Below are 24,497 nucleotides of genomic sequence, written 5' to 3'. Positions count from 1 at the left end.
CTAGTTTGCTGTCTGTTTCCACTTCTCTTTTCTTGAGCCGCTCCCTTCTATGCCCTTGTGCACTATCCTGACTTCTCCCGTCTGCTTACTTTGTGCCTTCCAACGCACAATGCAAACTACAGGTAGTGCTGCAGGGCCCACACCCTTTTACTTGCTTTACAGAGCAGCTCTGGAGCTGTTACAGTGCCCAGCTGCTGCAAGAAATCAGCTTGAATGCTTCAGGGGCTGGGGCATAGCCAACATGAGCCCCACACCGAAGGAAGGTGGAGGTGTTTAATGCGAACTAGGGGTCATCCAAGCGCCGCAAAAGGCCGCCATGCCCTGCACACCCCTTTTTTATTTTCATATGCAGACGAGGGTTGAAGCCAACTTTGACCCACTGCTTGGATGACATCACCATATGCAAATCCATCTGCTGCAGGCCTTCCCCCAGGAATGCTTGCACTAGTAGTTGCATTTGATTTGTTGTTTGGGGGTGCTTCAGTATTAGGCAGCCTTCTGCCCTCCCATGTTCATCTGAAAATATGTGTTCTCCCTGCAGTTGTTGTCCCCAGATGAGAGTTCCCTTGTGTTGCCTCAGTTGAATCTCCTTTACTTGACAGAGATGTGCCTGAGCAGCGGCCCTCCCCAGCCCTATCCCAAATCATACTTATTTTGCATAGGAGATACCATGGTCATGAAGATTGTTCTCCCAGGGTGAGGTTCATTCATTGCACTCTGGGTATGCTGACCCCTGTGATTTCCCCAAATGTGGGAAACTCGACTGCATTATTTGTGGTAGTGGGGGACTGCGTTTGTGCTTTCCTCTGGTCAGCTCTGGTAAAAGTCAGATTTCTTTGTCTCAGATCTTCCTCTAGCCTTGTTCTTCTTTCGAGAGTTCCCTTGTGCTGCCTCAGTTGGATCTCCTTCACTTGACAGGGGGTGCCCGAGCAGCAATCCTCCACAGCTCTAGCCCAACTCCTACTTACCTGCCAGGTGAGATACTATGATCTTCACTGTTAGGGCAATCAGGATGTGGAATTCCCTGCCAGGGAAGGTGGTAATGGCGGACTCTGTAATTGGATTTAAAAAAGGAATGGATACATTTCTGAATGAAAAAGCTATCCAAGGTTATAATACTTAAAATATCAACATGGTTAATCCGGGGGTAACATGAGTTATAGTAGCTAACTAGTCATAAAACATTATTCAGCAAGTATGTAGAATCATCACAACTTAAAACAGGTTGAACACGATGGGCAATTTGCCTCTATTCAACCTCAAAAACTATGTTACTATATGTTACTATATTACTATGTTACTGTAGTATACAGAAAACCAAAATGCAATGAACAGTGATAGTGAGCACTGATGAGGATACTAGAACTGACACTGAGCAGCAAGATGCAGCACTGGACTATTAGTAATGTACTGTAGTATGCTGAGCACCACAATGCAGCACAAGACAATGAGCAGTGATACTGAGCACTGATGAGGATACTACTGAGAACTGACACTGAGCAGGAGAGACACACTACTAGTATTACTGAGCAGCAATAAGTAACCACTGATACTGAGCACTGATATTGAGATTTCCACTGAGAGAACATAGCCACGTCCTCTCCGCTCTCTCTTCAATGCACGAGTAAAAATGGCGGCAACGCGCAGCTCTTTAGATGGAATCCGAATCTCGCGAGAATCCGACAGCGGGATGATGACATTTTCCCTTGTTCAGGTTTTCCGAGTCAGGCGGGAACAACCGAGCCTGCCTCGGACCAGTGTAAACCACGTGGAGTTCGTCGGGAATTCGGTTCTCGGAGAACCGAACCCGCTCCTCTCTACCTTATACCCATCAATTTTTTTATTTTCAATCTAAGCCCCTGCAGTTTTCTGTAAGCATCTGCTTCGCTATGATGATCAACAAGTCACAAGGGCAAACACTCAGGGCTTGAGGCGTAGATCTTAGGACCAGCTGCTACAAGCATGGCAGAGGTGTCACTATCACTGGTGACACCCAGAGAGGTGGCGAGGGAGATTGTAATGCAGGGCGCGCAGATAAGCAGTGCAATGGTAAAAAGGAGGCATGGTTTCATAGGTAGGGGCGTGGCCTGGTGGCCTGAATCTACATTTTGTTGCTCCGGGTGTCCCGGGGGTTGGGGGCTGCACCCGGGGACTAGTGTGTGTGCGGTGCTGGCTCCTGCACAGTGACAGGGCATGGCCACCCAGCATGACGCCTCCATTCTTGACCATGCTGTAATTGCAGTCGCACTGCAGTTCAGCGTGATCATAAAAAATGGTGTAGCCTCCTGCTGGTGCAGACTGTATGTGCGCGCAGGAAGCCGCCACCATTTTTGTGATCACAGTGGCTGAATGTGATGTCATACAGCCGCTGTGACCACGCCCCCTGTGTCTCCTCCGTTGCAGACCCCATTTTGAAGCCTTGCCCCCGCACCGCTCCATCCCTGACTTGGAAATGGAGTGTTGCTGACCCCCCTCTCCCCCCCCCCGCCCCGATTGACAGGCAGAGGCGATCGCATTCTCTGCGGGGTGCCGCAGAAAATGCAGGCACATGCGTATGCTGTTAGCAAATTTTGCAGTTGGATCGCTTATTGTGATTGCATTCCAACCTGAATCAGGCCCTATTACCTATCACAATGCGCTGCGGGCAGTACAAAATTGGGTTAATATAGGAGTAAAACTCCCAGACCTGTGCTCCTTAACTGTACCTGGTGGCTAGTGGAGCGGCTGCCCAGTAATCAGTGTCCACGCCAGTGCGCACACGGTCCACCCCCTACGGCCACGCTCCCCTTCATCAGCGGCCTCGTGATCCGGAAGGGCGGTGTGTGTGTGACTGACCTTAGGAAGAAACTGGAGCCTCCGCTGCAGTGACCCAGCAACCAGGGCACGGGAGTATACAGCGCCGCTGGGAGTGATGAAGCTGCAGTAAAGATGTCTATTAGACCTAGCCTGCTGCAGCCCTTGTAGATTCTCATAAAACAAGTTCTTCTTTTCTTGTCAAAATTAATAGCTAAGAATAGGCTGCCTGAGGCAGGCCCCTGTTAAGTGGCCTGCTACTGAAGGCACCAACTACAAACTGAGCTCCCTGTTCATGGAAGCGGGGTTATAGAGGAGGATGCGCTGAGCATCTTGGGAACAGTCAAAAGCTTTGAGCCGGTTGGTGCCTCAGATCAAGATCCTACTCTACACCCCAATGTGAATCCTTGTGGAGTCCAGTGTACCCCACAGAAGAAATTAATGTGTCACACCCATTGGCAGCAACCTTAGAATAGCTGCTGATGGGCACAATTGAGAAAGGAAGGGGGGGGGGGGGGACATTTGAATCCAGCACATAGATGCAATTCAAATATGTAATTTGTACCTTCCTATTTTAAAATATAATGGATGAACCTCACCCTGTGAGAACAATCTTCATGATCAAGAGATCTCATATGCAAAATAAGTATGAGTTGGGATAGGGCTGGGGAGGGTGGCTGCTCGGGCAGCCCCTCCCCCGTCAAGTTAAGGAGATTCAACTGAGGACGCACAAGGGAACTCTCGTCTGGGGACACCAACTGCAGGGAGACCACATCTGTTCAGATGAACATGGGAGGGTGGAAGGCTGCCTAATATTGAAGCACCATCAAATATCAAACCATATGCAACAACTAGTACAAGCATTCCTGGGGGAAGGTCTGCAGAAGACGGATTTGCATACGGTGATGTCATCCAAGATGTGGGCCAAAGTTGGCTGGAACCCTCATCTGCATATGAAAAGAGAAAAGGGGCATGCAGGGCATGGCGGCCTTTTGCGGTGCTTGGATGACCCCTAGTTCGCATTAAACACCCCCACCCTCCTTTGGTGTGGGGCTCATGTTGGCCATGCCCCATCCCCTGAAGCATTCAAGCTGATTTCTTGCAGCAGCTGGGCACTGTAACAGCTCCAGAGCTGTTCTGTAAGGCAAGTAAAAGGGTGTGGGCCCTGCAGCACCACCTGTAGTTCGCATTGTGCGTTGGAAGGCACAAAGTAAGCAGACGGGAGGAGAAGTCAGGATAGTGCGCAAGGGCATCCTTTTCTCTTAGTCCGTAGAGGATGCTGGGGTCACATTAAGAACCATGGGGTATAGACGGGATCCGCAAGAGACATGGGCACTTTAAGACTTTCAAAGGGTGTGAACTGGCTCCTCCCTCTATGCCCCTCCTCCAGACTCCAGTTATAGGAACTGTGCCCAGGGAGACGGACATTTCGAGGAAAGGATTTATTGTTAAACTAAGGTGAGCATCTTACCAGCTCACACCTTAAGCATGCCGCAGAACGTGGCATTCAACAGAACACAAGCCAACGGCATGAACAATTGCAGCAAAAAGCTGACCAGAACCATAACATAACATGTGTATAACCACAAGTAATAACTGCAGACACAGTATGGACTGGGACGGGTGCCCAGCATCCTCTACGGACTAAGAGAAAAGGATTTACCAGTAGGTATTAAAATCCTATTTTCTCATACGACCTAGAGGATGCTGGGGTCACATTAAGAACCATGGGGTTATACCAAAGCTCTTGAACGGGTGGGAGAGTGCGTACGACTCTGCAGCACCGAATGACCCAACTTGAGGTTATCATCAGCCAAGGTATCAAACTTGTAAAACTTAGCAAAAGTGTTTACTAAATAGCTGCTCGGCAAAGTTGCAATGCCGAGACTCCCCGACCAGCTGCCCAGGATGAACCCACCTTTCTAGTAGAATGGGTCTTCACCTAATTCAGTAATGGCAATCCTGCCATGGAATGAGCATGCTGAATCTTACCACAGATCCAGCGCATAATGGTCTACATGGAAGCAGGACACCCAATCCTGTTGGGAGCATACAGGACAAACAGAGCCTCTGTTTTCCTAATCTGAACCGTTCTGGTGACATAAATTTTCAAAGTTCTGACCACAGCCAGAGACTTTGACTCAACGAAGGTGTCAGTGGCCAAAGGCACCATGTGGAAAGATGAACCACCTTCGGCAGAAATTGTTGACGTGTCCTCAATTCTGCTCTATCTTCATGAAAGATCAAATAAAGGCTCTTGTGATACTGCATGGTTTGTACTGTTTTCCATGTGCTCCCAGATCTTTCAAGCAAGTAGCATGGTCAAGAAAGTTCTGTTTGAAAAGAAACAACATTTACTGTCATTGTTATAGAATTTGGGAGAAAAAACAAGAAGAAATCTGCACTGTTGACGCACTGGACAGAATGAATGAATCATAAAATATAACCTTTATTAAGTATGTATTAAAATTGGATAAATATTAATATTATTATCCCAAACTGCAGTGAAACATAAATGTTAAAATCACAGAACTAACATACATGTGCATAAGAAGAATAAAGAGATGTGAAAAAAAGGTTTAAAAAGCGTGTCCGTGTGTGATTATTTTTGAAGGCACAACCCTGGCGGGGTTGTTTATATAGATATATATGTTGCTAATAATCACTTTCTAGCGTAATGTTATTAAATAGCTGTTAGTATCTATGTCGTCAGGTACCACTGGGTCGTATCCTATATACTCCCTTCACTCAATAGGGGTTACCTCCCGGGAAGCCATCCCCATTGGCGAATTTGTGGGGGTGATTGAGTATAACCGGTAAGCTAACCTCCAATTTGTGGGGTGCTTAGGTAGATGGGGATCACTTATTTCTCTGTGTCCCCTAAGACTATATTCCTAAATTCAATACCACAGGGGGATAGCTTTCTATATCGGATAAGGAATCACTTGATAGGGAAATCTCTATGGATCATGGAAAGATCATATTTATTAATATCCAAACTAAAAAAATGATGAATAGCTTTAATTTAGCTGTTTAGATATAGTTAATTGGCGAGATATACCAACAGGTGCGGTTGCCTTAAGGAATATGGCAATTCCAATATAAATAGCAGCCCTCCTTCATATAATCAGCCAGATCTTATTAAATCTGGTCCAGATATAGCCGTTCAGATATACTTAATTGACAACATATATCAATCGGTGGGGTTGCCTTAAGGAATATAGCAATTCCAATTCTCATATAAATAGCAACCTTCCTTCATATATTCAGCCAGATCTTATTTAATCTGATCTAGGCGTAGGCAATAATGCTTTCCTTAGAGGTATAGCCACCTCAATTCTTATTAAGAAGCAAAGTGTCTGTCATAATGGTTTATCCAATTCATCTAAGAAATAATATATTCCATGTGTCAGAGATTCATTACTCTCTATTTACACTGTTAAAGAGTTAATTCTTATTATGTTACAGTGTAATGAAATTATCATATAGGGAGATGTGGCAATTCCATGTGCTATATATATAATAACCCTTAGTGGTCCAGATTCCACAATGAGGAATTTTCTTATAAACCGCTGAAACACACAGCTGTTTGACTGACTTCCAAATATATCTATCTCACTTTGTAACAGTCTTATGATAGAGAAACTGTTACATATTCGGTCACTTAGTTATCTAAAGGTAAACAGACTCAGTGTGAGGGTAATATAATATATCAAATGCGCTGTCAATAATCGTGGTAACTGGTGTAATAATGTGGTATATTGAGTATGCTAGTAAGGCATATAACTGCTCTCCAGCCTTTAAGTGTTACCAATCAATTTGTTACACTGTAAAGGATTTATGGTGTCCTGTTAGGACATGCAGCTGCTAGGCTGACTCAAAGATTTATCCATTTGTAACAATTATGTAACAGTTATATACATGTTACTGGTATTACATAGAAATAGTATGACACAGGCCAGCAGTCCCATGTGTCTAGATTCCACAATAGGAGATTTTCTTTGTCTTATAAACTGCTGGAACACACAGCTGCTAGACTGACTTCAAATATATATATTACTTTGTAACAGTCTTATAGTAAAGAGACTGTTACACACTGTCATTTAGTTATCTCAAGGTTAGCAGATTCTGTGTGAGGATAGTGTTCTGTTAGAACATGCAGCTGCTAGGCTGACTCATAGAAAATGTATCCATTTGTAACAAATGACACATACAGCATTAAATTAATATCTATAGCAGCACATGTGACATCTCTACTCTTATCATAATTGTCTGGTTATTGTCAATCTGGACAGCAGGAGTGATATATATTCACTAGTCCCAATATCCCATCATATAAATATACCCACACTGATATACTTTCTTATCAAGAGTTATTAGTAGCTATCTGTATGCACTTTAGACATTGTAATTGCTAAGTGACATCATATCTAGTGTATTCCTTTCTTATAGCTCAGCTTCTATTCTCTATTAGTGGAGACTAACAGCTAACATCATAATCATATATTTTTGTTTTATAACATTTCACATGAGTCAAATACACGCGGACACGCCGTGCCCTACACATGTGTTTCACTGCATCTATGGCAACTTACATTAAAGCTAACAAGAAAGCACACTCGTTCTGTCTTTAAACTGATAAAAGAAACCCCAATAATATGGGGCATGCAAAAATTGAGATAAAACTCAGTTTTGCTCCTCTCCACGGAAATCTTTAATAAAAGGCGAAATATTTGTTAGTTCTGAAGAGAAACCAGAGCATGACCAAGATTCCACCTGTCGCCTGAGTGCCATGCCAGCAGTTCTCATTGAGCTCAAAGTGAGCACCCAATTTGAAAGAAAGAAAGCAGATTTCTCACCAGGCTTCCCCTAGCTATAAACATGGTTTGTACTCTTTTCCATGTGTTCCCAGATCTTTCAAGCAATTAGTATAGTCAAGAAAGTTCTGTTTGAAAAGAAACAAACATTTACTGTCATTTCTATGCAAATGAGCTTACATTAAAGCACACTCGTTCTATCTTTAAACAGATAAAATAAAACCCCAATAAGATGGGGCATGCAAAATTTGAGATAAAACTCAGTTTTGCTCCTCTCCACGGAAATCTTTAGTAAAAGGCGAAAGATTTGTTCGTTCTGAAGAGAAACCAGAGCATGACCAAGATTCCACCTGTCGCCTGAGTGCCATGCCAGCAGTCCTCATTCAGCTCAAAGTGAGCACCCAATTTGAAAGAAAGAAAGCAGATTTCTCACCAGGCTTCCCCTTGCTATAAGCATGGTTTGTACTCTTTTCCATGTGCTCCCAGATCTTTCAAGCAAGTAGCATGGTCAAGAAAGTTCTGTTTGAAAAGAAATAGACATTTACTATCATTGTTATACAAATAAACTTACATTAAAGCCAACAAGAAAGCACACTCGTTCTGTCTTTAAACTGATAAAAGAAACCCCAATAATATGGGGCATGCAAAAATTGAGATAAAACTCAGTTTTGCTCCTCTCCACGGAAATCTTTAATAAAAGGCGAAAGATTTGTTCATTCTGAAGAGAAACCAGAGCATGACCAAGATTCCACCTGTCGCCTGAGTGCCATGCCAGCAGTCCTCATTCAGATCAAAGTGAGCGCCCAATTTGAAAGAAAGCAGATTTCTCACCTGGCTTCTCCTTGCTATAAGCATGGTTTGTACTGTATTCCATGTGCTCCCAGATCTTTCAAGCAAGTAGCATGGTCAAGAAAGTTCTGTTTGAAAAGAAACAAACATTTACTGTAATTTCTATGCAAATGAGCTTTCATTAAAGCACACTCATTCTATCTTTAAACCGATAAAAGAAAATCCAAAAAGATGGGGCATGCAAAAATTGAGGTAAAACTCAGTTTTGCTCCTCTCCACGGAAATCTTTAGTAAAAGGCGAAAGATTTGTTCGTTCTGAAGAGAAACCAGAGCATGACCAAGATTTTCATCTGAAAATATGTGTTCTCCCTGCAGTTGTTGTCCCCAGATGAGAGTTCCCTTGTGCTGCCTCAGTTGAATCTCCTTTACTTGACAGAGATGTGCCTGAGCAGCGGCCCTCCCCAGCCCTATCCCAAATCATACTTATTTTGCATAGGAGATACCATGGTCATGAAGATTGTTCTCCCAGGGTGAGGTTCATTCATTGCATTCTGGGTATGCTGACCCCTGTGATTTCCCCAAATGTGGGAAACTCGACTGCATTATTTGTGGTAGTGGGGGACTGTGTTTGTGCTTTCCTCTGGTCAGCTCTGGTAAAAGTCAGATTTCTTTGTCTCAGATCTTCCTCTAGCCTTGTTCTTCTTTCGAGAGTTCCCTTGTGCTGCCTCAGTTGGATCTCCTTCACTTGACAGGGGGTGCCCGAGCAGCAATCCTCCACAGCTCTAGCCCAACTCCTACTTACCTGCCAGGTGAGATACTATGATCTTCACTGTTAGGGCAATCAGGATGTGGAATTCCCTGCCAGGGAAGGTGGTAATGGCGGACTCTGTAATTGGATTTAAAAAAGGAATGGATACATTTCTGAATGAAAAAGCTATCTAAGGTTATAATACTTAAAATATCAACATGGTTAATCCGGGGGTAACATGAGTTATAGTAGCTAACTAGTCATAAAACATTATTCAGCAAGTATGTAGAATCATCACAACTTAAAACAGGTTGAACACGATGGGCAATTTGCCTCTATTCAACCTCAAAAACTATGTTACTATATGTTACTATATTACTATGTTACTGTAGTATACAGAAAACCAAAATGCAATGAACAGTGATAGTGAGCACTGATGAGGATACTAGAACTGACACTGAGCAGCAAGATGCAGCACTGGACTATTAGTAATGTACTGTAGTATGCTGAGCACCACAATGCAGCACAAGACAATGAGCAGTGATACTGAGCACTGATGAGGATACTACTGAGAACTGACACTGAGCAGGAGAGACACACTACTAGTATTACTGAGCAGCAATAAGTAACCACTGATACTGAGCACTGATATTGAGATTTCCACTGAGAGAACATAGCCACGTCCATTCCGCTCTCTCTTCAAAGCACGAGTAAAAATGGCGGCAACAAGCAGCTCTTTATATGGAATCCGAATCTCGCGAGAATCCGACAGCGGGATGATGACATTTTCCCTTGTTCAGGTTTTCCGAGTCAGGCGGGAACAACCGAGCCTGCCTCGGACCAGTGTAAACAACGTGGAGTTCGTGGGGAATTCGGTTCTCGGAGAACCGAACCCGCTCCTCTCTACCTTATACCCATCAATTTTTTTATTTTCAATCTAAGCCCCTGCAGTTTTCTGTAAGCATCTGCTTCGCTATGATGATCAACAAGTCACAAGGGCAAACACTCAGGGCTTGAGGCGTAGATCTTAGGACCAGCTGCTACAAGCATGGCAGAGGTGTCACTATCACTGGTGACACCCAGAGAGGTGGCGAGGGAGATTGTAATGCAGTGCGCGCAGATAAGCAGCGCAATGGTAAAAAGGAGGCATGGTTTCATAGGTAGGGGCGTGGCCTGGTGGCCTGAATCTACATTTTGTTGCTCCGGGTGTCCCGGGGGTTGGGGGCTGCACCCAGGGACTAGTGTGTGAGCAGTGCTGGCTCCTGCACAGTGAAAGGGCATGGCCACCCAGCATGACGCCTCCCTTCTTGACCATGCTGTAATTGCAGTCGCACTGCAGTTCAGCGTGATCATAAAAAATGGTGTAGCCTCCTGCTGGTGCAGACTGTATGTGCGCGCAGGAAGCCGCCACCATTTTTGTGATCACAGCGGCTGAATGTGATGTCATACAGCCGCTGTGACCACGCCCCCTGTGTCTCCTCCGTTGCAGACCCCATTTTGAAGCCTTGCCCCCGCACCGCTCCATCCCTGACTTGGAAATGGAGTGTTGCTGACCCACCTATCCCCCCCCCCGCCCCGATTGACAGGCAGAGGCGATCGCATTCTCTGCGGGGTGCCGCAGAAAATGCAGGCACATGCGTATGCTCTTAGCAATTTTTGCAGTTGGATCGCTTATTGTGATTGCAATCCAACCTGAATCAGGCCCTATTACCTATCACAATGCGCTGCGGGCAGTACAAAATTGGGTTAATATAGGAGAAAAACCCCCAGACCTGTGCTCCTTAACTGTACCTGGTGGCTAGTGGAGCGGCTGCCCAGTAATCAGTGTCCACGCCAGTGCGCACACGGTCCACCCCCTACGGCCACGCTCCCCTTCATCAGCGGCCTCGTGATCCGGAAGGGTGGTGTGTGTGTGACTGACCTTAGGATGAAACCGGACCCTCCGCTGCAGTGACCCAGCAACCAGGGCACGGGAGTATACAGCGCCGCTGGGAGTGATGAAGCTGCAGTAAAGATGTCTATTAGACCTAGCCTGCTGCAGCCCTTGTAGATTCTCATAAAACAAGTTCTTCTTTTCTTGTCAAAATTTATAGCTAAGAATAGGCTGCCTGAGGCAGGCCCCTGTTAAGTGGCCTGCTACTGAAGGCACCAACTACAAACTGAGCTCCCTGTTCATGGAAGCGGGGTTATAGAGGAGAATGCACTGAGCATCTTGGGAACAGTCAAAAGCTTTGAGCCGGTTGGTGCCTCAGATCAAGATCCTACTCTACACCCCAATGTGAATCCTTGTGGAGTCCAGTGTACCCCACAGAAGAAATTAATGTGTCACACCCATTGGCAGCAACCTTAGAATAGCTGCTGACGGGCACAATTGAGAAAGGAAGGGGGTGGGGGGGACATTTGAATCCAGCACATAAATGCAATTCAAATATGTAATTTGTACCTTCCTATTTTAAAATATAATGGATGAACCTCACCCTGTGATAACAATCTTCATGATCAAGAGATCTCATATGCAAAATAAGTATGAGTTGGGATAGGGCTGGGGAGGGTGGCTGCTCGGGCAGCCCCTCCCCCGTCAAGTTAAGGAGATTCAACTGAGGAAGCACAAGGGAACTCTCGTCTGGGGACAACAACTGCAGGGAGACCACATCTTTTCAGATGAACATGGGAGGGCGGAAGGCTGCCTAATACTGAAGCACCATCAAATATCAAACCATATGCAACATCTAGTACAAGCATTCCTGGGGGAAGGTCTGCAGCAGACGGATTTGCATACAGTGATGTTATTCAAGCAGTGGGCCAAAGTTGGCTGGAACCCTCATCTGCATATGAAAAGAGAAAAGGGGCGTGCAGGGCATGGCGGCCTTTTGCAGTGCTTGGATGACCCCTAGTTCTCATTAAACACCCCCACCCTCCTTTGGTGTGGGGCTCATGTTGGCCATGCCCCATCCCCTGAAGCATTCAAGCTGATTTCTTGCAGCAGCTGGGCACTGTAACAGCTCCAGAGCTGTTCTGTAAGGCAAGTAAAAGGGTGTGGGCCCTGCAGCACCACCTGTAGTTTGCATTGTGCGTTGGAAGGCACAAAGTAAGCAGACGGGAGGAGAAGTCAGGATAGTGCGCAAGGGCATCCTTTTCTCTTAGTCCGTAGAGGATGCTGGGGTCACATTAAGAACCATGGGGTATAGACGGGATCCGCAAGAGACATGGGCACTTTAAGACTATCAAAGGGTGTGAACTGGCTCCTCCCTCTATGCCCCTCCTCCAGACTCCAGTTATAGGAACTGTGCCCATGGAGACGGACATTTCGAGGAAAGGATTTATTGTTAAACTAAGGTGAGCATCTTACCAGCTCACACCTTAAGCATGCCGCAGAACGTGGCATTCAACAGAACACAAGCCAACGGCATGAACAATTGCAGCAAAAAGCTGACCAGAACCATAACACAACATGTGTATAACCACAAGTAATAACTGCAGACACAGTATGGACTGGGACGGGTGCCCAGCATCCTCTACAGACTAAGAGAAAAGGATTTACCGGTAGGTATTAAAATCCTATTTTCTCATACGACCTAGAGGATGCTGGGGTCACATTAAGAACCATGGGGTTATACCAAAGCTCTTGAACGGGTGGAAGAGTGCGTACGACTCTGCAGCACCGAATGACCCAACTTGAAGTTATCATCGGCCAAGGTATCAAACTTGTAAAACTTAGCAAAAGTGTTTACTAAATAGCTGCTCGGCAAAGTTGCAATGCCGAGACTCCCCGACCAGCTGCCCAGGATGAACCCACCTTTCTAGTAGAATGGGTCTTCACCTAATTCAGTAACGGCAATCCTGCCATGGAATGAGCATGCTGAATCTTACCACAGATCCAGCGCATAATGGTCTACATGGAAGCAGGACACCCAATCCTGTTGGGAGCATACAGGACAAACAGAGCCTCTGTTTTCCTAATCTGAACCGTTCTGGTGACATAAATTTTCAAAGTTCTGACCACAGCCAGAGACTTTGACTCAACGAAGGTGTCAGTGGCCAAAGGCACCATGTGGAAAGATGAACCACCTTCGGCAGAAATTGTTGACGTGTCCTCAATTCTGCTCTATCTTCATGAAAGATCAAATAAAGGCTCTTGTGATACTGCATGGTTTGTACTGTTTTCCATGTGCTCCCAGATCTTTCAAGCAAGTAGCATGGTCAAGAAAGTTCTGTTTGAAAAGAAACAAACATTTACTGTCATTGTTATGCAAATAAACTTACATTAAAGCTAACAAGAAAGCAAACTCGTTCTGTCTTTAAACTGATAAAAGAAACCCCAATAATATGGGCATACCTCCCAACTTTGTCGGCTCGCAAAGAGGGACACACGCGCGGCGAAGTCGCGCGCGCTCCCAAAAAGGGTGTGGCCTAAGTAAAAGGGGGCGTGGCTTCGCGGGAGGACCCGCGATCGCGAGTCACGCCCCCGTTTTCGGCACTGAGCGGGCATGCCCAGCGCTCTGTGAGCCGCTGGCATGCCACCTCTCCCTCTGACTTCAGTGAATAGACGCTGTGCGCATGCGCACAGCGTCTATTCACCGCTGCTCTGCTAAGCAGGGCAGCGACAGACAGAGCCTCCCAATTGTCCTCCCCACCGCGGGACACTGCGGCCCGCAGGTGGGACAGCGGGACAGTCCCCAAAAAACGGGACTGTCCCGCGAAAATCGGGACAGTTGGGAGGTATGATATGGGGCATGCAAAAATTGAGATAAAACTCAGTTTTGCTCCTCTCCACGGAAATCTTTAGTAAAAGGCGAAAGATTTGTTCGTTCTGAAGAGAAACCAGAGCATGACCAAGATTCCACCTGTCGCCTGAGTGCCATGCCAGCAGTCCTCATTCAGATCAAAGTGAGCGCCCAATTTGAAAGAAAGCAGATTTCTCACCTGGCTTCTCCTTGCTATAAGCATGGTTTGTACTGTATTCCATGTGCTCCCAGATCTTTAAAGCAAGTAGCATGGTCAAGAAAGTTCTGTTTGAACATAAATAAACATTTACTGTCATTTCTATGCAAATGAGCTTACATTAAAGCACACTCATTCTATCTTTAAACCGGTAAAAGAAACCCCAAAAAGATGGGGCATGCAAAAATTGAGATAAAACTCGGTTTTGCTCCTCTCCACGGAAATCTTTAGTAAGAGGCGAAAGATTTGTTCGTTCTGAAGAGAAACCAGAGCATGACCAAGATTTTTATATGAAAATATGTGTTCTCCCTGCAGTTGTTGTCCCCAGATGAGAGTTCCCTTGTGCTGCCTCAGCTGAATCTCCTTTACTTGACAGAGATGTGCCTGAGCAGCGGCCCTCCCCAGCCCTATCCCAAATCATACTTATTTTGCATAGGCGATACCATGGTCATGAAGATTGTTCTCCCAGGGTGAGGTTCATTCATTGCATTCTGGGTATGCTGACCCCTGTGATTTCCCCAAATGTGGGAAACTCGACTGCATTATTTGTGGTAGTGGGGGACTGTGTTTGTGCTTTCCTCTGGTCAGCTCTGGTAAAAGTCAGATTTATTTGTCTCAGATCTTCCTCTAGCCTTGTTCTTCTTTCGAGAGTTCCCTTGTGCTGCCTCAGTTGGATCTCTTTCACTTGACAGGGGGGTGCCCGAGTAGCGACCCTCCCCAGCTCTAGCCCAACTCCTACTTACCTGCCAGGTGAGATACTATGATCATGAAGGTGCTTCTCCCAGGGCAAGGCTCACCCATTGCACTCTGGGTGTGGTGCCCCTGCGATTTCCCCAAATGTGGGAAGCTTGACTGCATAATTTGTGTTTCCCCTGGTCGGCTCTCGTATAATTCAGATCTCTTTGTCTCAGGTCTCTCTCCAGCCTAGTTTGCTGTCTGTTTCCACTTCTTTTTTCATGAGCCCCTCCCTTTTATACCCTTGTGCACTATCCTGACTTCTCCTCTTGTCTGCTTACTTTGTGCCTTCCAATGCACAATGCAAACTACTGGTAGTGCTGCAGGGCCCACACCCTTTTACTTGCCGTACAGAGCAGCTCTGGAGCTGTTACAGTGCCCAGCTGCTGCAAGAAATCAGCTTGAATGCTTCAGGGGCTGGGGCATAGCCAACATGAGCCCCACACCGAAGGAGGGTGGAGGTGTTTAATGCGAACTAGGGGTCATCCAAGCGCCGCAAAAGGCCGCTATGCCCTGCACGCCCCTTTTCTCTTTTCATATGCAGACGAGGGTTGAAGCCAACTTTGACCCACTGCTTGGATGACATCACCGTATGCAAATCCATCTGCTGCAGGCCTTCCCCCAGGAATGCTTGCACTAGTTGTTGCATTTGGTTTGTTGTTTGGGGGTGCTTCATTATTAGGCAGCCTTCTGCCCTCCCATGTTCATCTGAAAATATGTGTTCTCCCTGCAGTTGTTGTCCCCAGATGAGAGTTCCCTTGTGCTGCCTCAGTTGAATCTCCTTTACTTGACAGAGATGTGCCTGAGCAGCGGCCCTCCCCAGCCCTATCCCAAATCATACTTATTTTGCATAGGAGATACCATGGTCATGAAGATTGTTCTCCCAGGGTGAGGTTCATTCATTGCATTCTGGGTATGCTGACCCCTGTGATTTCCCCAAATGTGGGAAACTCGACTGCATTATTTGTGGTAGTGGGGGACTGTGTTTGTGCTTTCCTCTGGTCAGCTCTGGTAAAAGTCAGATTTATTTGTCTCAGATCTTCCTCTAGCCTTGTTCTTCTTTCGAGAGTTCCCTTGTGCTGCCTCAGTTGAATCTCCTTCACTTGACAGGGGGGTACCCGAGCAGCGACCCTCCCCAGCTCTAGCCCAACTTCTACTTACCTGGCAGGTGAGATACTATGATCATGTAGGTGCTTCTCCCAGGGCAAGGCTCACCCATTGCACTCTGGGTGTGCTGCTCCTGCGATTTCCCCAAATGTGGGAAACTTGACTGCATAATTTGTGTTTCCCCTGGTCGGCTCTCGTATAATTCAGATCTCTTTGTCTCAGGTCTCTCTCCAGCCTAGTTTGCTGTCTGTTTCAACTTCTCTTTTCTTGAGCCGCTCCCTTCTATGCCCTTGCGCACTATCCTGACTTCTCCCGTCTGCTTACTTTGTGCCTTCCAATGCACAATGCAAACTACAGGTAGTGCTGCAGGGCCCACACCCTTTTACTTGCCGTTTAGAGCAGCTCTGGAGCTGTTACAGTGCCCAGCTGCTGCAAGAAATCAGCTTGAATGCTTCAGGGGCTGGGGCATAGCCAACATGAGCCCCACACCGAAGGAGGGTGGAGGTGTTTAATGCGAACTAGGGGTCATCCAAGCGCCGCAAAAGGCCGCCATGCCCTGCACGCCCCTTTTCTCTTTTCATATGCAGACGAGGGTTGAAGCCAACTTTGACCCACTGCTTGGATGACATCACCATATGCAAATCCATCTGCTGCAGGCCTTCCCCCAGGAATGCTTGTACTAGTTGTTGCATTTGGTTTGTTGTTTGGGGGTGCTTCAGTATTAGGCTGCCTTCTGCCCTCCCATGTTTATCTGAAAATATGTGTTCTCCCTGCAGTTGTTGTCCCCAGATGAGAGTTCCCTTGTGCTGCCTCAGTTGAATCTCCTTTACTTAACAGAGATGTGCCTGAGCAGCGGCCCTCCCCAGCCCTATCCCAAATCATACTTATTTTGCATAGGCGATACCATGGTCATGAAGATTGTTCTCCCAGGGTGAGGTTCATTCATTGCATTCTGGGTATGCTGACCCCTGTGATTTCCCCAAATGTGGGAAACTCAACTGCATTATTTGTGGTAGTGGGGGACTGTGTTTGTGCTTTCCTCTGGACAGCTCTGGTAAAAGTCAGATTTATTTGTCTCAGATCTTCCTCTAGCCTTGTTCTTCTTTCGAGAGTTCCCTTGTGCTGCCTCAGTTGGATCTCTTTCACTTGACAGGGGGGTGCCCGAGCAGCGACCCTCCCCAGCTCTAGCCCAACTCCTACTTACTTGCCAGGTGAGATACTATGATCATGAAGGTGCTTCTCCCAGGGCAAGGCTCACCCATTGCACTCTGGGTGTGGTGCCCCTGCGATTTCCCCAAATGTGGGAAGCTTGACTGCATAATTTGTGTTTCCCCTGGTCGGCTCTCGTATAATTCAGATCTCTTTGTCTCAGGTCTCTCTCCAGCCTAGTTTGCTGTCTGTTTCCACTTCTTTTTTCATGAGCCCCTCCCTTTTATACCCTTGTGCACTATCCTGACTTCTCCTCCTGTCTGCTTACTTTGTGCCTTCCAATGCACAATGCAAACTACAGGTAGTGCTGTAGGGCCCACACCCTTTTACTTGCCGTACAGAGCAGCTCTGGAGCTGTTACAGTGCCCAGCTACTGCAAGAAATCAGCTCGAATGCTTTAGGGGCTGGGGCACAGCCAACATGAGCCCCACACCGAAGGAGGGTGGAGGTGTTTAATGTGAACTAGGGGTCATCCAAGCGCCGCAAAAGGCCGCCATGCCCTGCACGCCCCTTTTCTCTTTTCATATGCAGACGAGGGTTGAAGCCAACTTTGACCCACTGCTTGGATGACATCACCGTATGCAAATCCATCTGCTGCAGGCCTTCCCCCAGGAATGCTTGCACTAGTTGTTGCATTTGGTTTGTTGTTTGGGGGTGCTTCAGTATTAGGCAGCCTTCTGCCCTCCCATGTTCATCTGAAAATATGTGTTCTCCCTGCAGTTGTTGTCCCCAGATGAGAGTTCCCTTGTGCTGCCTCAGTTGAATCTCCTTTACTTGACAGAGATGTGCCTGAGCAGCGGCCCTCCCCAGCCCTATCCCAAATCATACTTATTTTGCATAGGAGATACCATGGTCATGAAGATTGTTCTCCCAGGGTGAGGTTCATTCATTGCATTCTGGGTATGCTGACCCCTGTGATTTCCAAAATGTGGGAAACTCGACTGCATTATTTGTGGTAGTGGGGGACTGTGTTTGTGCTTTCCTCTGGTCAGCTCTGGTAAAAGTCAGATTTATTTGTCTCAGATCTTCCTCTAGCCTTGTTCTTCTTTCGAGAGTTTCCTTGTGCTGCCTCAGTTGGATCTCTTTCACTTGACAGAGGGGTGCCCGAGCAGCGACCCTCCCCAGCTCTAGCCCAACTCCTACTTACCTGCCAGGTGAGATACTATGATCATGAAGGTGCTTCTCCCAGGGCAAGGCTCACCCATTGCACTATGATTTCCCCAAATGTGGGAAGCTTGACTGCATAATTTGTGTTTCCCCTGGTCGGCTCTCGTATAATTCAGATCTCTTTGTCTCAGGTCTCTCTCCAGCCTAGTTTGCTGTCTGTTTCCACTTCTTTTTTCATGAGCCCCTCCCTTTTATACCCTTGTGCACTATCCTGACTTCTCCTCCTGTCTGCTTACTTTGTGCCTTCCAATGCACAATGCAAACTACAGGTAGTGCTGCAGGGCCCACACCCTTTTACTTGCCGTACAGAGCAGCTCTGGAGCTGTTACAGTGCCCAGCTGCTGCAAGAAATCAGCTTGAATGCTTCAGGGGCTGGGGCATAGCCAACATGAGCCCCACACCGAAGGAGGGTGGAGGTGTTTAATGCGAACTAGGGGTCATCCAAGCGCCGCAAAAGGCCGCCATGCCCTGCACGCCCCTTTTCTCTTTTCATATGCAGACGAGGGTTGAAGCCAACTTTGACCCACTGCTTGGATGACATCACCGTATGCAAATCCATCTGCTGCAGGCCTTCCCCCAGGAATGCTTGCACTAGTTGTTGCATTTGGTTTGTTGTTTGGGGGTGCTTCAGTATTAGGCAGCCTTCTGCCCTCCCATGTTCATCTGAAAATATGTGTTCTCCCTGCAGTTGTTGTCCCCAGATGAGAGTTCCCTTGTGCTGCCTCAGTTGAATCTCCTTTACTTGACAGAGATGTGCCTGAGCAGCGGCCCTCCCCAGCCCTATCCCAAATCATACTTATTTTGCATAGGAGATACCATGGTCATGAAGATTGTTCTCCCACGGTGAGGTTCATTCATTGCATTCTGGGTATGCTGACCCCTGTGATTTCCCCAAATGTGGGAAACTCGACTGCTTTATTTGTGGTAGTGGGGGACTGTGTTTGTGCTTTCCTCTGGTCAGCTCTGGTAAAAGTCAGATTTCTTTGTCTCAGATCTTCCTTTAGCCTTGTTCTTCTTTCGAGAGTTCCCTTGTGCTGCCTCAGTTGGATCTCCTTCACTTGACAGGGGGGTACCCGAGCAGCGACCCTCCCCAGCTCTAGCCCAACTTCTACTTACCTGGCAGGTGAGATACTATGATCATGTAGGTGCTTCTCCCAGGGCAAGGCTCACCCATTGCACTCTGGGTGTGCTGCTCCTGCGATTTCCCCAAATGTGGGAAACTTGACTGCATAATTTGTGTTTCCCCTGGTCGGCTCTCGTATAATTCAGATCTCTTTGTCTCAGGTCTCTCTCCAGCCTAGTTTGCTGTCTGTTTCAACTTCTCTTTTCTTGAGCCGCTCCCTTCTATGCCCTTGCGCACTATCCTGACTTCTCCCGTCTGCTTACTTTGTGCCTTCCAATGCACAATGCAAACTACAGGTAGTGCTGCAGGGCCCACACCCTTTTACTTGCCGTTCAGAGCAGCTCTGGAGCTGTTACAGTGCCCAGCTGCTGCAATAAATCAGCTTGAATGCTTCAGGGGATGGGGCATGGCCAACATGAGCCCCACACCAAAGGAGGGTGGGGTGTTTAATGCGAACTAGGGGTCATCCAAGCACCGCAAAAGGCCGCCATGCCCTGCACGCCCCTTTTCTCTTTTCATATGCAGATGAGGGTTGAAGCCAACTTTGACCCACTGCTTGGATGACATCACCGTATGCAAATCCGTCTTCTGCAGAACTTCCCCCAGGAATGCTTGCACTAGTTGTTGCATTTGGTTTGTTGTTTGGGGGTGCTTCAGTATTAGGCAGCCTTCTGCCCTCCCATGTTCATCTGAAAATATGTGTTCTCCCTGCAGTTGTTGTCCCCAGATGAGAGTTCCCTTGTGCTGCCTCAGTTGAATCTCCTTTACTTGACAGAGATGTGCATGAGCAGCGGCCCTCCCCAGCCCTATCCCAAATCATACTTATTTTGCATAGGAGATACCATGGTCATGAAGATTACTCTCCCAGGGTGAGGTTCATTCATTGCATTCTGGGTATGCTGACCCCTGTGATTTCCCCAAATGTGGGAAACGCGACTGCTTTATTTGTTGGTAGTGGGGGACTGTGTTTGTGTTTTCCTCTGATCTCTGGTAAAAGTCAGATTTCTTTGTTTCAGATCTTCCTCTAGCCTTGTTCTTCTTTCGAGAGTTTCCTTGTGCTGCCTCAGTTGGATCTCCTTCACTTGACAGGGGGGTGCCCGAGCAGCGACCCTCCCCAGCTCTAGCCCAACTCCTACTTACCTGCCAGGTGAGATACTATGATCATGAAGGTGCTTCTCCCAGGGCAAGGCTCACCCATTGCACTCTGGGTGTGCTGCCCCTGCGATTTCCCCAAATGTGGGAAACTTGACTGCATAATTTGTGTTTCCCCTGGTCAGGTCTCGTATAATTCAGATCTCTTTGTCTCAGGTCTCTCTCCAGCCTAGTTTGCTGTCTGTTTCCACTTCTCTTTTCTTGAGCCGCTCCCTTCTATGCCCTTGCGCACTATCCTGACTTCTCCTCCTTTCTGCTTACTTTGTGCCTTCCAACGCACAATGCGAACTACAGGTAGTGCTGCAGGGCCCACACCCTTTTACTTGCCTTACAGAGCAGCTCTGGAGCTGTTACAGTGCCCAGCTGCTGCAAGAAATCAGCTTGAATGCTTCAGGGGCTGGGGCATAGCCAACATGAGCCCTACACCGAAGGAGGGTGGAGGTGTTTAATGCAAACTAGGGGTCAGCCAACTGCCGCAAAAGGCCACCATGCCCTGCACGCCCCTTTTCTCTTTTCATATGCAGACGAGGGTTGAAGCCAACTTTGACCCACTGCTTGGATGACATCACCATATGCAAATCTATCTGCTGCAGGCCTTCCCCCAGGAATGCTTGCACTAGTTGTTGCATTTGGTTTGTTGTTTGGGGGTGCTTCAGTATTAGGCAGCCTTCTGCCCTCCCATGTTCATCTGAAAATATGTGTTCTCCCTGCAGTTGTTGTCCCCAGATGAGAGTTCCCTTGTGCTGCCTCAGTTGAATCTCCTTTACTTGACAGAGATGTGCCTGAGCAGCGGCCCTCCCCAGCCATATCCCAAATCATACTTATTTTGCATAGGAGATACCATTGTTATGAAGATTGTTCTCCCAGGGTGCGGTTCATTCATTGCACTCTGGGTATGCTGACCCCTGTGATTTCCCCAAATGTGGGAAACTCGACTGCATTATTTGTGGTAGTGGTGGACTGTGTTTGTGCTTTCCTCTGGTCAGCTCTGGTAAAAGTCAGATTTCTTTGTCTCAGATCTTCCTCTAGCCTTGTTCTTCTTTCGAGAGTTCCTTTGTGCTGCCTCAGTTGGATCTCCTTCACTTGACAGGGGGGTGCCCGAGCAGCGACCCTCCCCAGCTCTAGCCCAACTCCTACTTACCTGCCAGGTGAGATACTATGATCATGAAGGTGCTTCTCCCAGGGCAAGGCTCACCCATTGCACTCTGGGTGTGCTGCTCCTGCGATTTCCCCAAATGTGGGAAACTTGACTGCATAATTTGTGTTTCCCCTGGTCAGGTCTCGTATAATTCAGATCTCTTTGTCTCAGGTCTCTCTCCAGCCTAGTTTGCTGTCTGTTTACACTTCTCTTTTCTTCAGCAGCTCCCTTCTATGCCCTTGCGCACTATCCTGACTTCTCCTCCTTTCTGCTTACTTTGTGCCTTCCAACGCACAATGCGAACTACAGGTAGTGCTGCAGGGCCCACAACCTTTTACTTGCCTTACAGAGCAGCTCTGGAGCTGTTACAGTGCCCAGCTGCTGCAAGAAATCAGCTTGAATGCTTCAGGGGCTGGGGCATAGCCAACATGAGCCCCACACCGAAGGAGGGTGGAGGTGTTTAATGCAAACTAGGGGTCAGCCAAGTGCCGCAAAAGGCCACCATGCCCTGCACGCCCCTTTTCTCTTTTCATATGCAGACGAGGGTTGAAGCCAACTTTGACCCACTGCTTGGATGACATCACCATATGCAAATCTATCTGCTGCAGGCCTTCCCCCAGGAATGCTTGCACTAGTTGTTGCATTTGGTTTGTTGTTTGGGGGTGCTTCAGTATTAGGCAGCCTTCTGCCCTCCCATGTTCATCTGAAAATATGTGTTCTCCCTGCAGTTGTTGTCCCCAGATGAGAGTTCCCTTGTGCTGCCTCAGTTGAATCTCCTTTACTTGACAGAGATGTGCCTGAGCAGCGGCCCTCCCCAGCCATATCCCAAATCATACTTATTTTGCATAGGAGATACCATTGTTATGAAGATTGTTCTCCCAGGGTGCGGTTCATTCATTGCTCTCTGGGTATGCTGACCCCTGTGATTTCCCCAAATGTGGGAAACTCGACTGCATTATTTGTGGTAGTGGTGGACTGTGTTTGTGCTTTCCTCTGGTCAGCTCTGGTAAAAGTCAGATTTCTTTGTCTCAGATCTTCCTCTAGCCTTGTTCTTCTTTCGAGAGTTCCTTTGTGCTGCCTCAGTTGGATCTCCTTCACTTGACAGGGGGGTGTCCGAGCAGCGACCCTCCCCAGCTCTAGCCCAACTCCTACTTACCTGCCAGGTGAGATACTATGATCATGAAGGTGCTTCTCCCAGGGCAAGGCTCACCCATTGCACTCTGGGTGTGCTGCCCCTGCAATTTCCCCAAATGTGGGAAACTTGACTGCATAATTTGTGTTTCCCCTGGTCGGCTCTCGTATAATTCAGATCTCTTTGTCTCAGGTCTCTCTCCAGCCTAGTTTGCTGTCTGTTTCCACTTCTCTTTTCTTGAGCCCCTCCCTTCTATACCCTTGTGCACTATCCTGACTTCTCCTCCCGTCTGCTTACTTTGTGCCTTCCAATGCACAATGCAAACTACAGGTAGTGCTGCAGGGCCCACACCCTTTTACTTGCCTTACAGAGCAGCTCTGGAGCTGTTACAGTGCCCAGCTGCTGCAAGAAATCAGCTTGAATGCTTCATGGGATGGGGCATGGCCAACATGAGCCCCACACCAAAGGAGGGTGGGGGTGTTTAATGCGATCTAGGGGTCATCCAAGCAGCGCAAAAGGCCGCCATGCCCTGCACGCCCCTTTTCTCTTTTCATATGCAGATGAGGGTTGAAGCCAACTTTGACCCACTGCTTGGATAACATCACCATATGCAAATCCATCTGCTGCAGGCCTTCCCCCAGGAATGCTTGCACTAGTTGTTGCATTTGGTTTGTTGTTTGGGGGTGCTTCAGTATTAGGCAGCCTTCTGCCCTCCCATGTTCATCTGAAAATATGTGTTCTCCCTGCAGTTGTTGTCCCCAGATGAGAGTTCCCTTGTGCTGCCTCAGTTGAATTAACTTTACTTGACAGAGATGTGCCTGAGCAGCGGCCCTCCCCAGCCCTATCCCAAATCATACTTATTTTGCATAGGAGACACCATGGTCATGAAGATTGTTCACCCAGGGTGAGGTTCATTCATTGCATTCTGGGTATGCTGACCCCTGTGATTTCCCCAAATGTGGGAAACTCGCCTGCATTATTTGTGGTAGTGGGGGACTGTGTTTGTGTTTTCCGCTGGTCAGCTCTGGTAAAAGTCAGATTTCTTTGTCTCAGATCTTCCTCTAGCCTTGTTCTTCTTTCGAGAGTTCCATTGTGCTGCCTCAGTTGGATCTCCTTCACTTGACAGGGGGGTGCCCGAGCAGCGACCCTCCCCAGCTCTAGCCCAACTCCTACTTACCTGCCAGGTGAGATACTATGATCTTGAAGGTGCTTCTCCCAGGGCAAGGCTCACCCATTGCACTCTGGCTGTGCTGCCCCTGCGATTTCCCCAAATGTGGGAAACTTGACTGCATAATTTGTGTTTCCCCTGGTCGGCTCTCAATGCTCAATGCTTCATGGGATGGGGCATGGCCAACATGAGCCCCACACCGAAGGAGGGTGGAGGTGTTTAATGCGAACTAGGGGTCATCCAAGCGCCGCAAAAGGCCGCCAAGCCCTGCATAACCCTTTTCTCTTTTCATATGCAGATGAGGGTTCCAGCCAACTTTGGCCCACTGCTTGGATGACATCACCGTATGCAAATTCGTCTCCTGCAGACCTTCCCCCAGGAATACTTGTACTAGTTATTGCATATGGTTTGATATTTGATGGTGCTTCAGTATTAGGCAGCCTTCCGCCCTCCCATGTTCATCTGAAAAGATGTGGTC

The 24,497-nt window shown here is 47.5% G+C and overlaps 24 non-coding genes and 1 pseudogene across 24 annotated transcripts; 19 read left to right on the top strand and 6 right to left on the bottom strand.

Moving 5' to 3' along the window:
- Window positions 1-645: 645 nt before the first annotated feature.
- LOC135000380 (U1 spliceosomal RNA) lies at window positions 646-809 on the top strand. The gene has a single exon (XR_010202295.1). It is a non-coding gene; the product is annotated as a U1 spliceosomal RNA (small nuclear RNA).
- Window positions 810-7,439: 6,630 nt separating this feature from the next.
- LOC135000391 (U5 spliceosomal RNA) lies at window positions 7,440-7,555 on the bottom strand. The gene has a single exon (XR_010202306.1). It is a non-coding gene; the product is annotated as a U5 spliceosomal RNA (small nuclear RNA).
- A 275-nt stretch (window positions 7,556-7,830) lies between these two features.
- Window positions 7,831-7,946, bottom strand: LOC135000381 (U5 spliceosomal RNA). Its single transcript, XR_010202296.1, has one exon. It is a non-coding gene; the product is annotated as a U5 spliceosomal RNA (small nuclear RNA).
- A 286-nt stretch (window positions 7,947-8,232) lies between these two features.
- Window positions 8,233-8,348, bottom strand: LOC135000388 (U5 spliceosomal RNA). The gene has a single exon (XR_010202303.1). It is a non-coding gene; the product is annotated as a U5 spliceosomal RNA (small nuclear RNA).
- Window positions 8,349-8,618: 270 nt separating this feature from the next.
- Window positions 8,619-8,734, bottom strand: LOC135000387 (U5 spliceosomal RNA). The gene has a single exon (XR_010202302.1). It is a non-coding gene; the product is annotated as a U5 spliceosomal RNA (small nuclear RNA).
- A 144-nt stretch (window positions 8,735-8,878) lies between these two features.
- On the top strand, window positions 8,879-9,042 carry LOC135000440 (U1 spliceosomal RNA). The gene has a single exon (XR_010202351.1). It is a non-coding gene; the product is annotated as a U1 spliceosomal RNA (small nuclear RNA).
- Window positions 9,043-13,864: 4,822 nt separating this feature from the next.
- Window positions 13,865-13,977, bottom strand: LOC135000392 (U5 spliceosomal RNA). Its single transcript, XR_010202307.1, has one exon. It is a non-coding gene; the product is annotated as a U5 spliceosomal RNA (small nuclear RNA).
- Window positions 13,978-14,247: 270 nt separating this feature from the next.
- Window positions 14,248-14,363, bottom strand: LOC135000384 (U5 spliceosomal RNA). Its single transcript, XR_010202299.1, has one exon. It is a non-coding gene; the product is annotated as a U5 spliceosomal RNA (small nuclear RNA).
- Window positions 14,364-14,507: 144 nt separating this feature from the next.
- On the top strand, window positions 14,508-14,671 carry LOC135000404 (U1 spliceosomal RNA). Its single transcript, XR_010202318.1, has one exon. It is a non-coding gene; the product is annotated as a U1 spliceosomal RNA (small nuclear RNA).
- A 152-nt stretch (window positions 14,672-14,823) lies between these two features.
- On the top strand, window positions 14,824-14,986 carry LOC135000437 (U1 spliceosomal RNA). The gene has a single exon (XR_010202349.1). It is a non-coding gene; the product is annotated as a U1 spliceosomal RNA (small nuclear RNA).
- Window positions 14,987-15,660: 674 nt separating this feature from the next.
- Window positions 15,661-15,824, top strand: LOC135000429 (U1 spliceosomal RNA). The gene has a single exon (XR_010202341.1). It is a non-coding gene; the product is annotated as a U1 spliceosomal RNA (small nuclear RNA).
- Window positions 15,825-15,976: 152 nt separating this feature from the next.
- Window positions 15,977-16,139, top strand: LOC135000421 (U1 spliceosomal RNA). Its single transcript, XR_010202333.1, has one exon. It is a non-coding gene; the product is annotated as a U1 spliceosomal RNA (small nuclear RNA).
- A 671-nt stretch (window positions 16,140-16,810) lies between these two features.
- LOC135000396 (U1 spliceosomal RNA) lies at window positions 16,811-16,974 on the top strand. The gene has a single exon (XR_010202311.1). It is a non-coding gene; the product is annotated as a U1 spliceosomal RNA (small nuclear RNA).
- A 152-nt stretch (window positions 16,975-17,126) lies between these two features.
- Window positions 17,127-17,289, top strand: LOC135000441 (U1 spliceosomal RNA). The gene has a single exon (XR_010202352.1). It is a non-coding gene; the product is annotated as a U1 spliceosomal RNA (small nuclear RNA).
- Window positions 17,290-17,963: 674 nt separating this feature from the next.
- On the top strand, window positions 17,964-18,126 carry LOC135000409 (U1 spliceosomal RNA). Its single transcript, XR_010202322.1, has one exon. It is a non-coding gene; the product is annotated as a U1 spliceosomal RNA (small nuclear RNA).
- Window positions 18,127-19,098: 972 nt separating this feature from the next.
- LOC135000410 (U1 spliceosomal RNA) lies at window positions 19,099-19,262 on the top strand. Its single transcript, XR_010202323.1, has one exon. It is a non-coding gene; the product is annotated as a U1 spliceosomal RNA (small nuclear RNA).
- A 152-nt stretch (window positions 19,263-19,414) lies between these two features.
- On the top strand, window positions 19,415-19,577 carry LOC135000420 (U1 spliceosomal RNA). The gene has a single exon (XR_010202332.1). It is a non-coding gene; the product is annotated as a U1 spliceosomal RNA (small nuclear RNA).
- A 670-nt stretch (window positions 19,578-20,247) lies between these two features.
- On the top strand, window positions 20,248-20,412 carry LOC135000428 (U1 spliceosomal RNA). The gene has a single exon (XR_010202340.1). It is a non-coding gene; the product is annotated as a U1 spliceosomal RNA (small nuclear RNA).
- A 149-nt stretch (window positions 20,413-20,561) lies between these two features.
- Window positions 20,562-20,724, top strand: LOC135000426 (U1 spliceosomal RNA). The gene has a single exon (XR_010202338.1). It is a non-coding gene; the product is annotated as a U1 spliceosomal RNA (small nuclear RNA).
- Window positions 20,725-21,398: 674 nt separating this feature from the next.
- Window positions 21,399-21,562, top strand: LOC135000411 (U1 spliceosomal RNA). Its single transcript, XR_010202324.1, has one exon. It is a non-coding gene; the product is annotated as a U1 spliceosomal RNA (small nuclear RNA).
- A 152-nt stretch (window positions 21,563-21,714) lies between these two features.
- LOC135000427 (U1 spliceosomal RNA) lies at window positions 21,715-21,877 on the top strand. Its single transcript, XR_010202339.1, has one exon. It is a non-coding gene; the product is annotated as a U1 spliceosomal RNA (small nuclear RNA).
- Window positions 21,878-22,551: 674 nt separating this feature from the next.
- Window positions 22,552-22,715, top strand: LOC135000416 (U1 spliceosomal RNA). The gene has a single exon (XR_010202329.1). It is a non-coding gene; the product is annotated as a U1 spliceosomal RNA (small nuclear RNA).
- A 152-nt stretch (window positions 22,716-22,867) lies between these two features.
- Window positions 22,868-23,030, top strand: LOC135000425 (U1 spliceosomal RNA). Its single transcript, XR_010202337.1, has one exon. It is a non-coding gene; the product is annotated as a U1 spliceosomal RNA (small nuclear RNA).
- Window positions 23,031-23,704: 674 nt separating this feature from the next.
- LOC135000418 (U1 spliceosomal RNA) lies at window positions 23,705-23,868 on the top strand. Its single transcript, XR_010202331.1, has one exon. It is a non-coding gene; the product is annotated as a U1 spliceosomal RNA (small nuclear RNA).
- A 152-nt stretch (window positions 23,869-24,020) lies between these two features.
- Window positions 24,021-24,162, top strand: LOC135000439 (U1 spliceosomal RNA; annotated as a pseudogene).
- The last annotated feature ends 335 nt before the right edge of the window (window positions 24,163-24,497 follow it).

The sequence above is a fragment of the Pseudophryne corroboree genome, unplaced genomic scaffold, assembly GCF_028390025.1.
Source record: "Pseudophryne corroboree isolate aPseCor3 unplaced genomic scaffold, aPseCor3.hap2 scaffold_1538, whole genome shotgun sequence".
Lineage (NCBI taxonomy): Eukaryota > Metazoa > Chordata > Amphibia > Anura > Myobatrachidae > Pseudophryne > Pseudophryne corroboree.
Note: the sequence above shows the minus strand (reverse complement) of the source record. Positions and strands in the feature narration are given on the sequence as shown.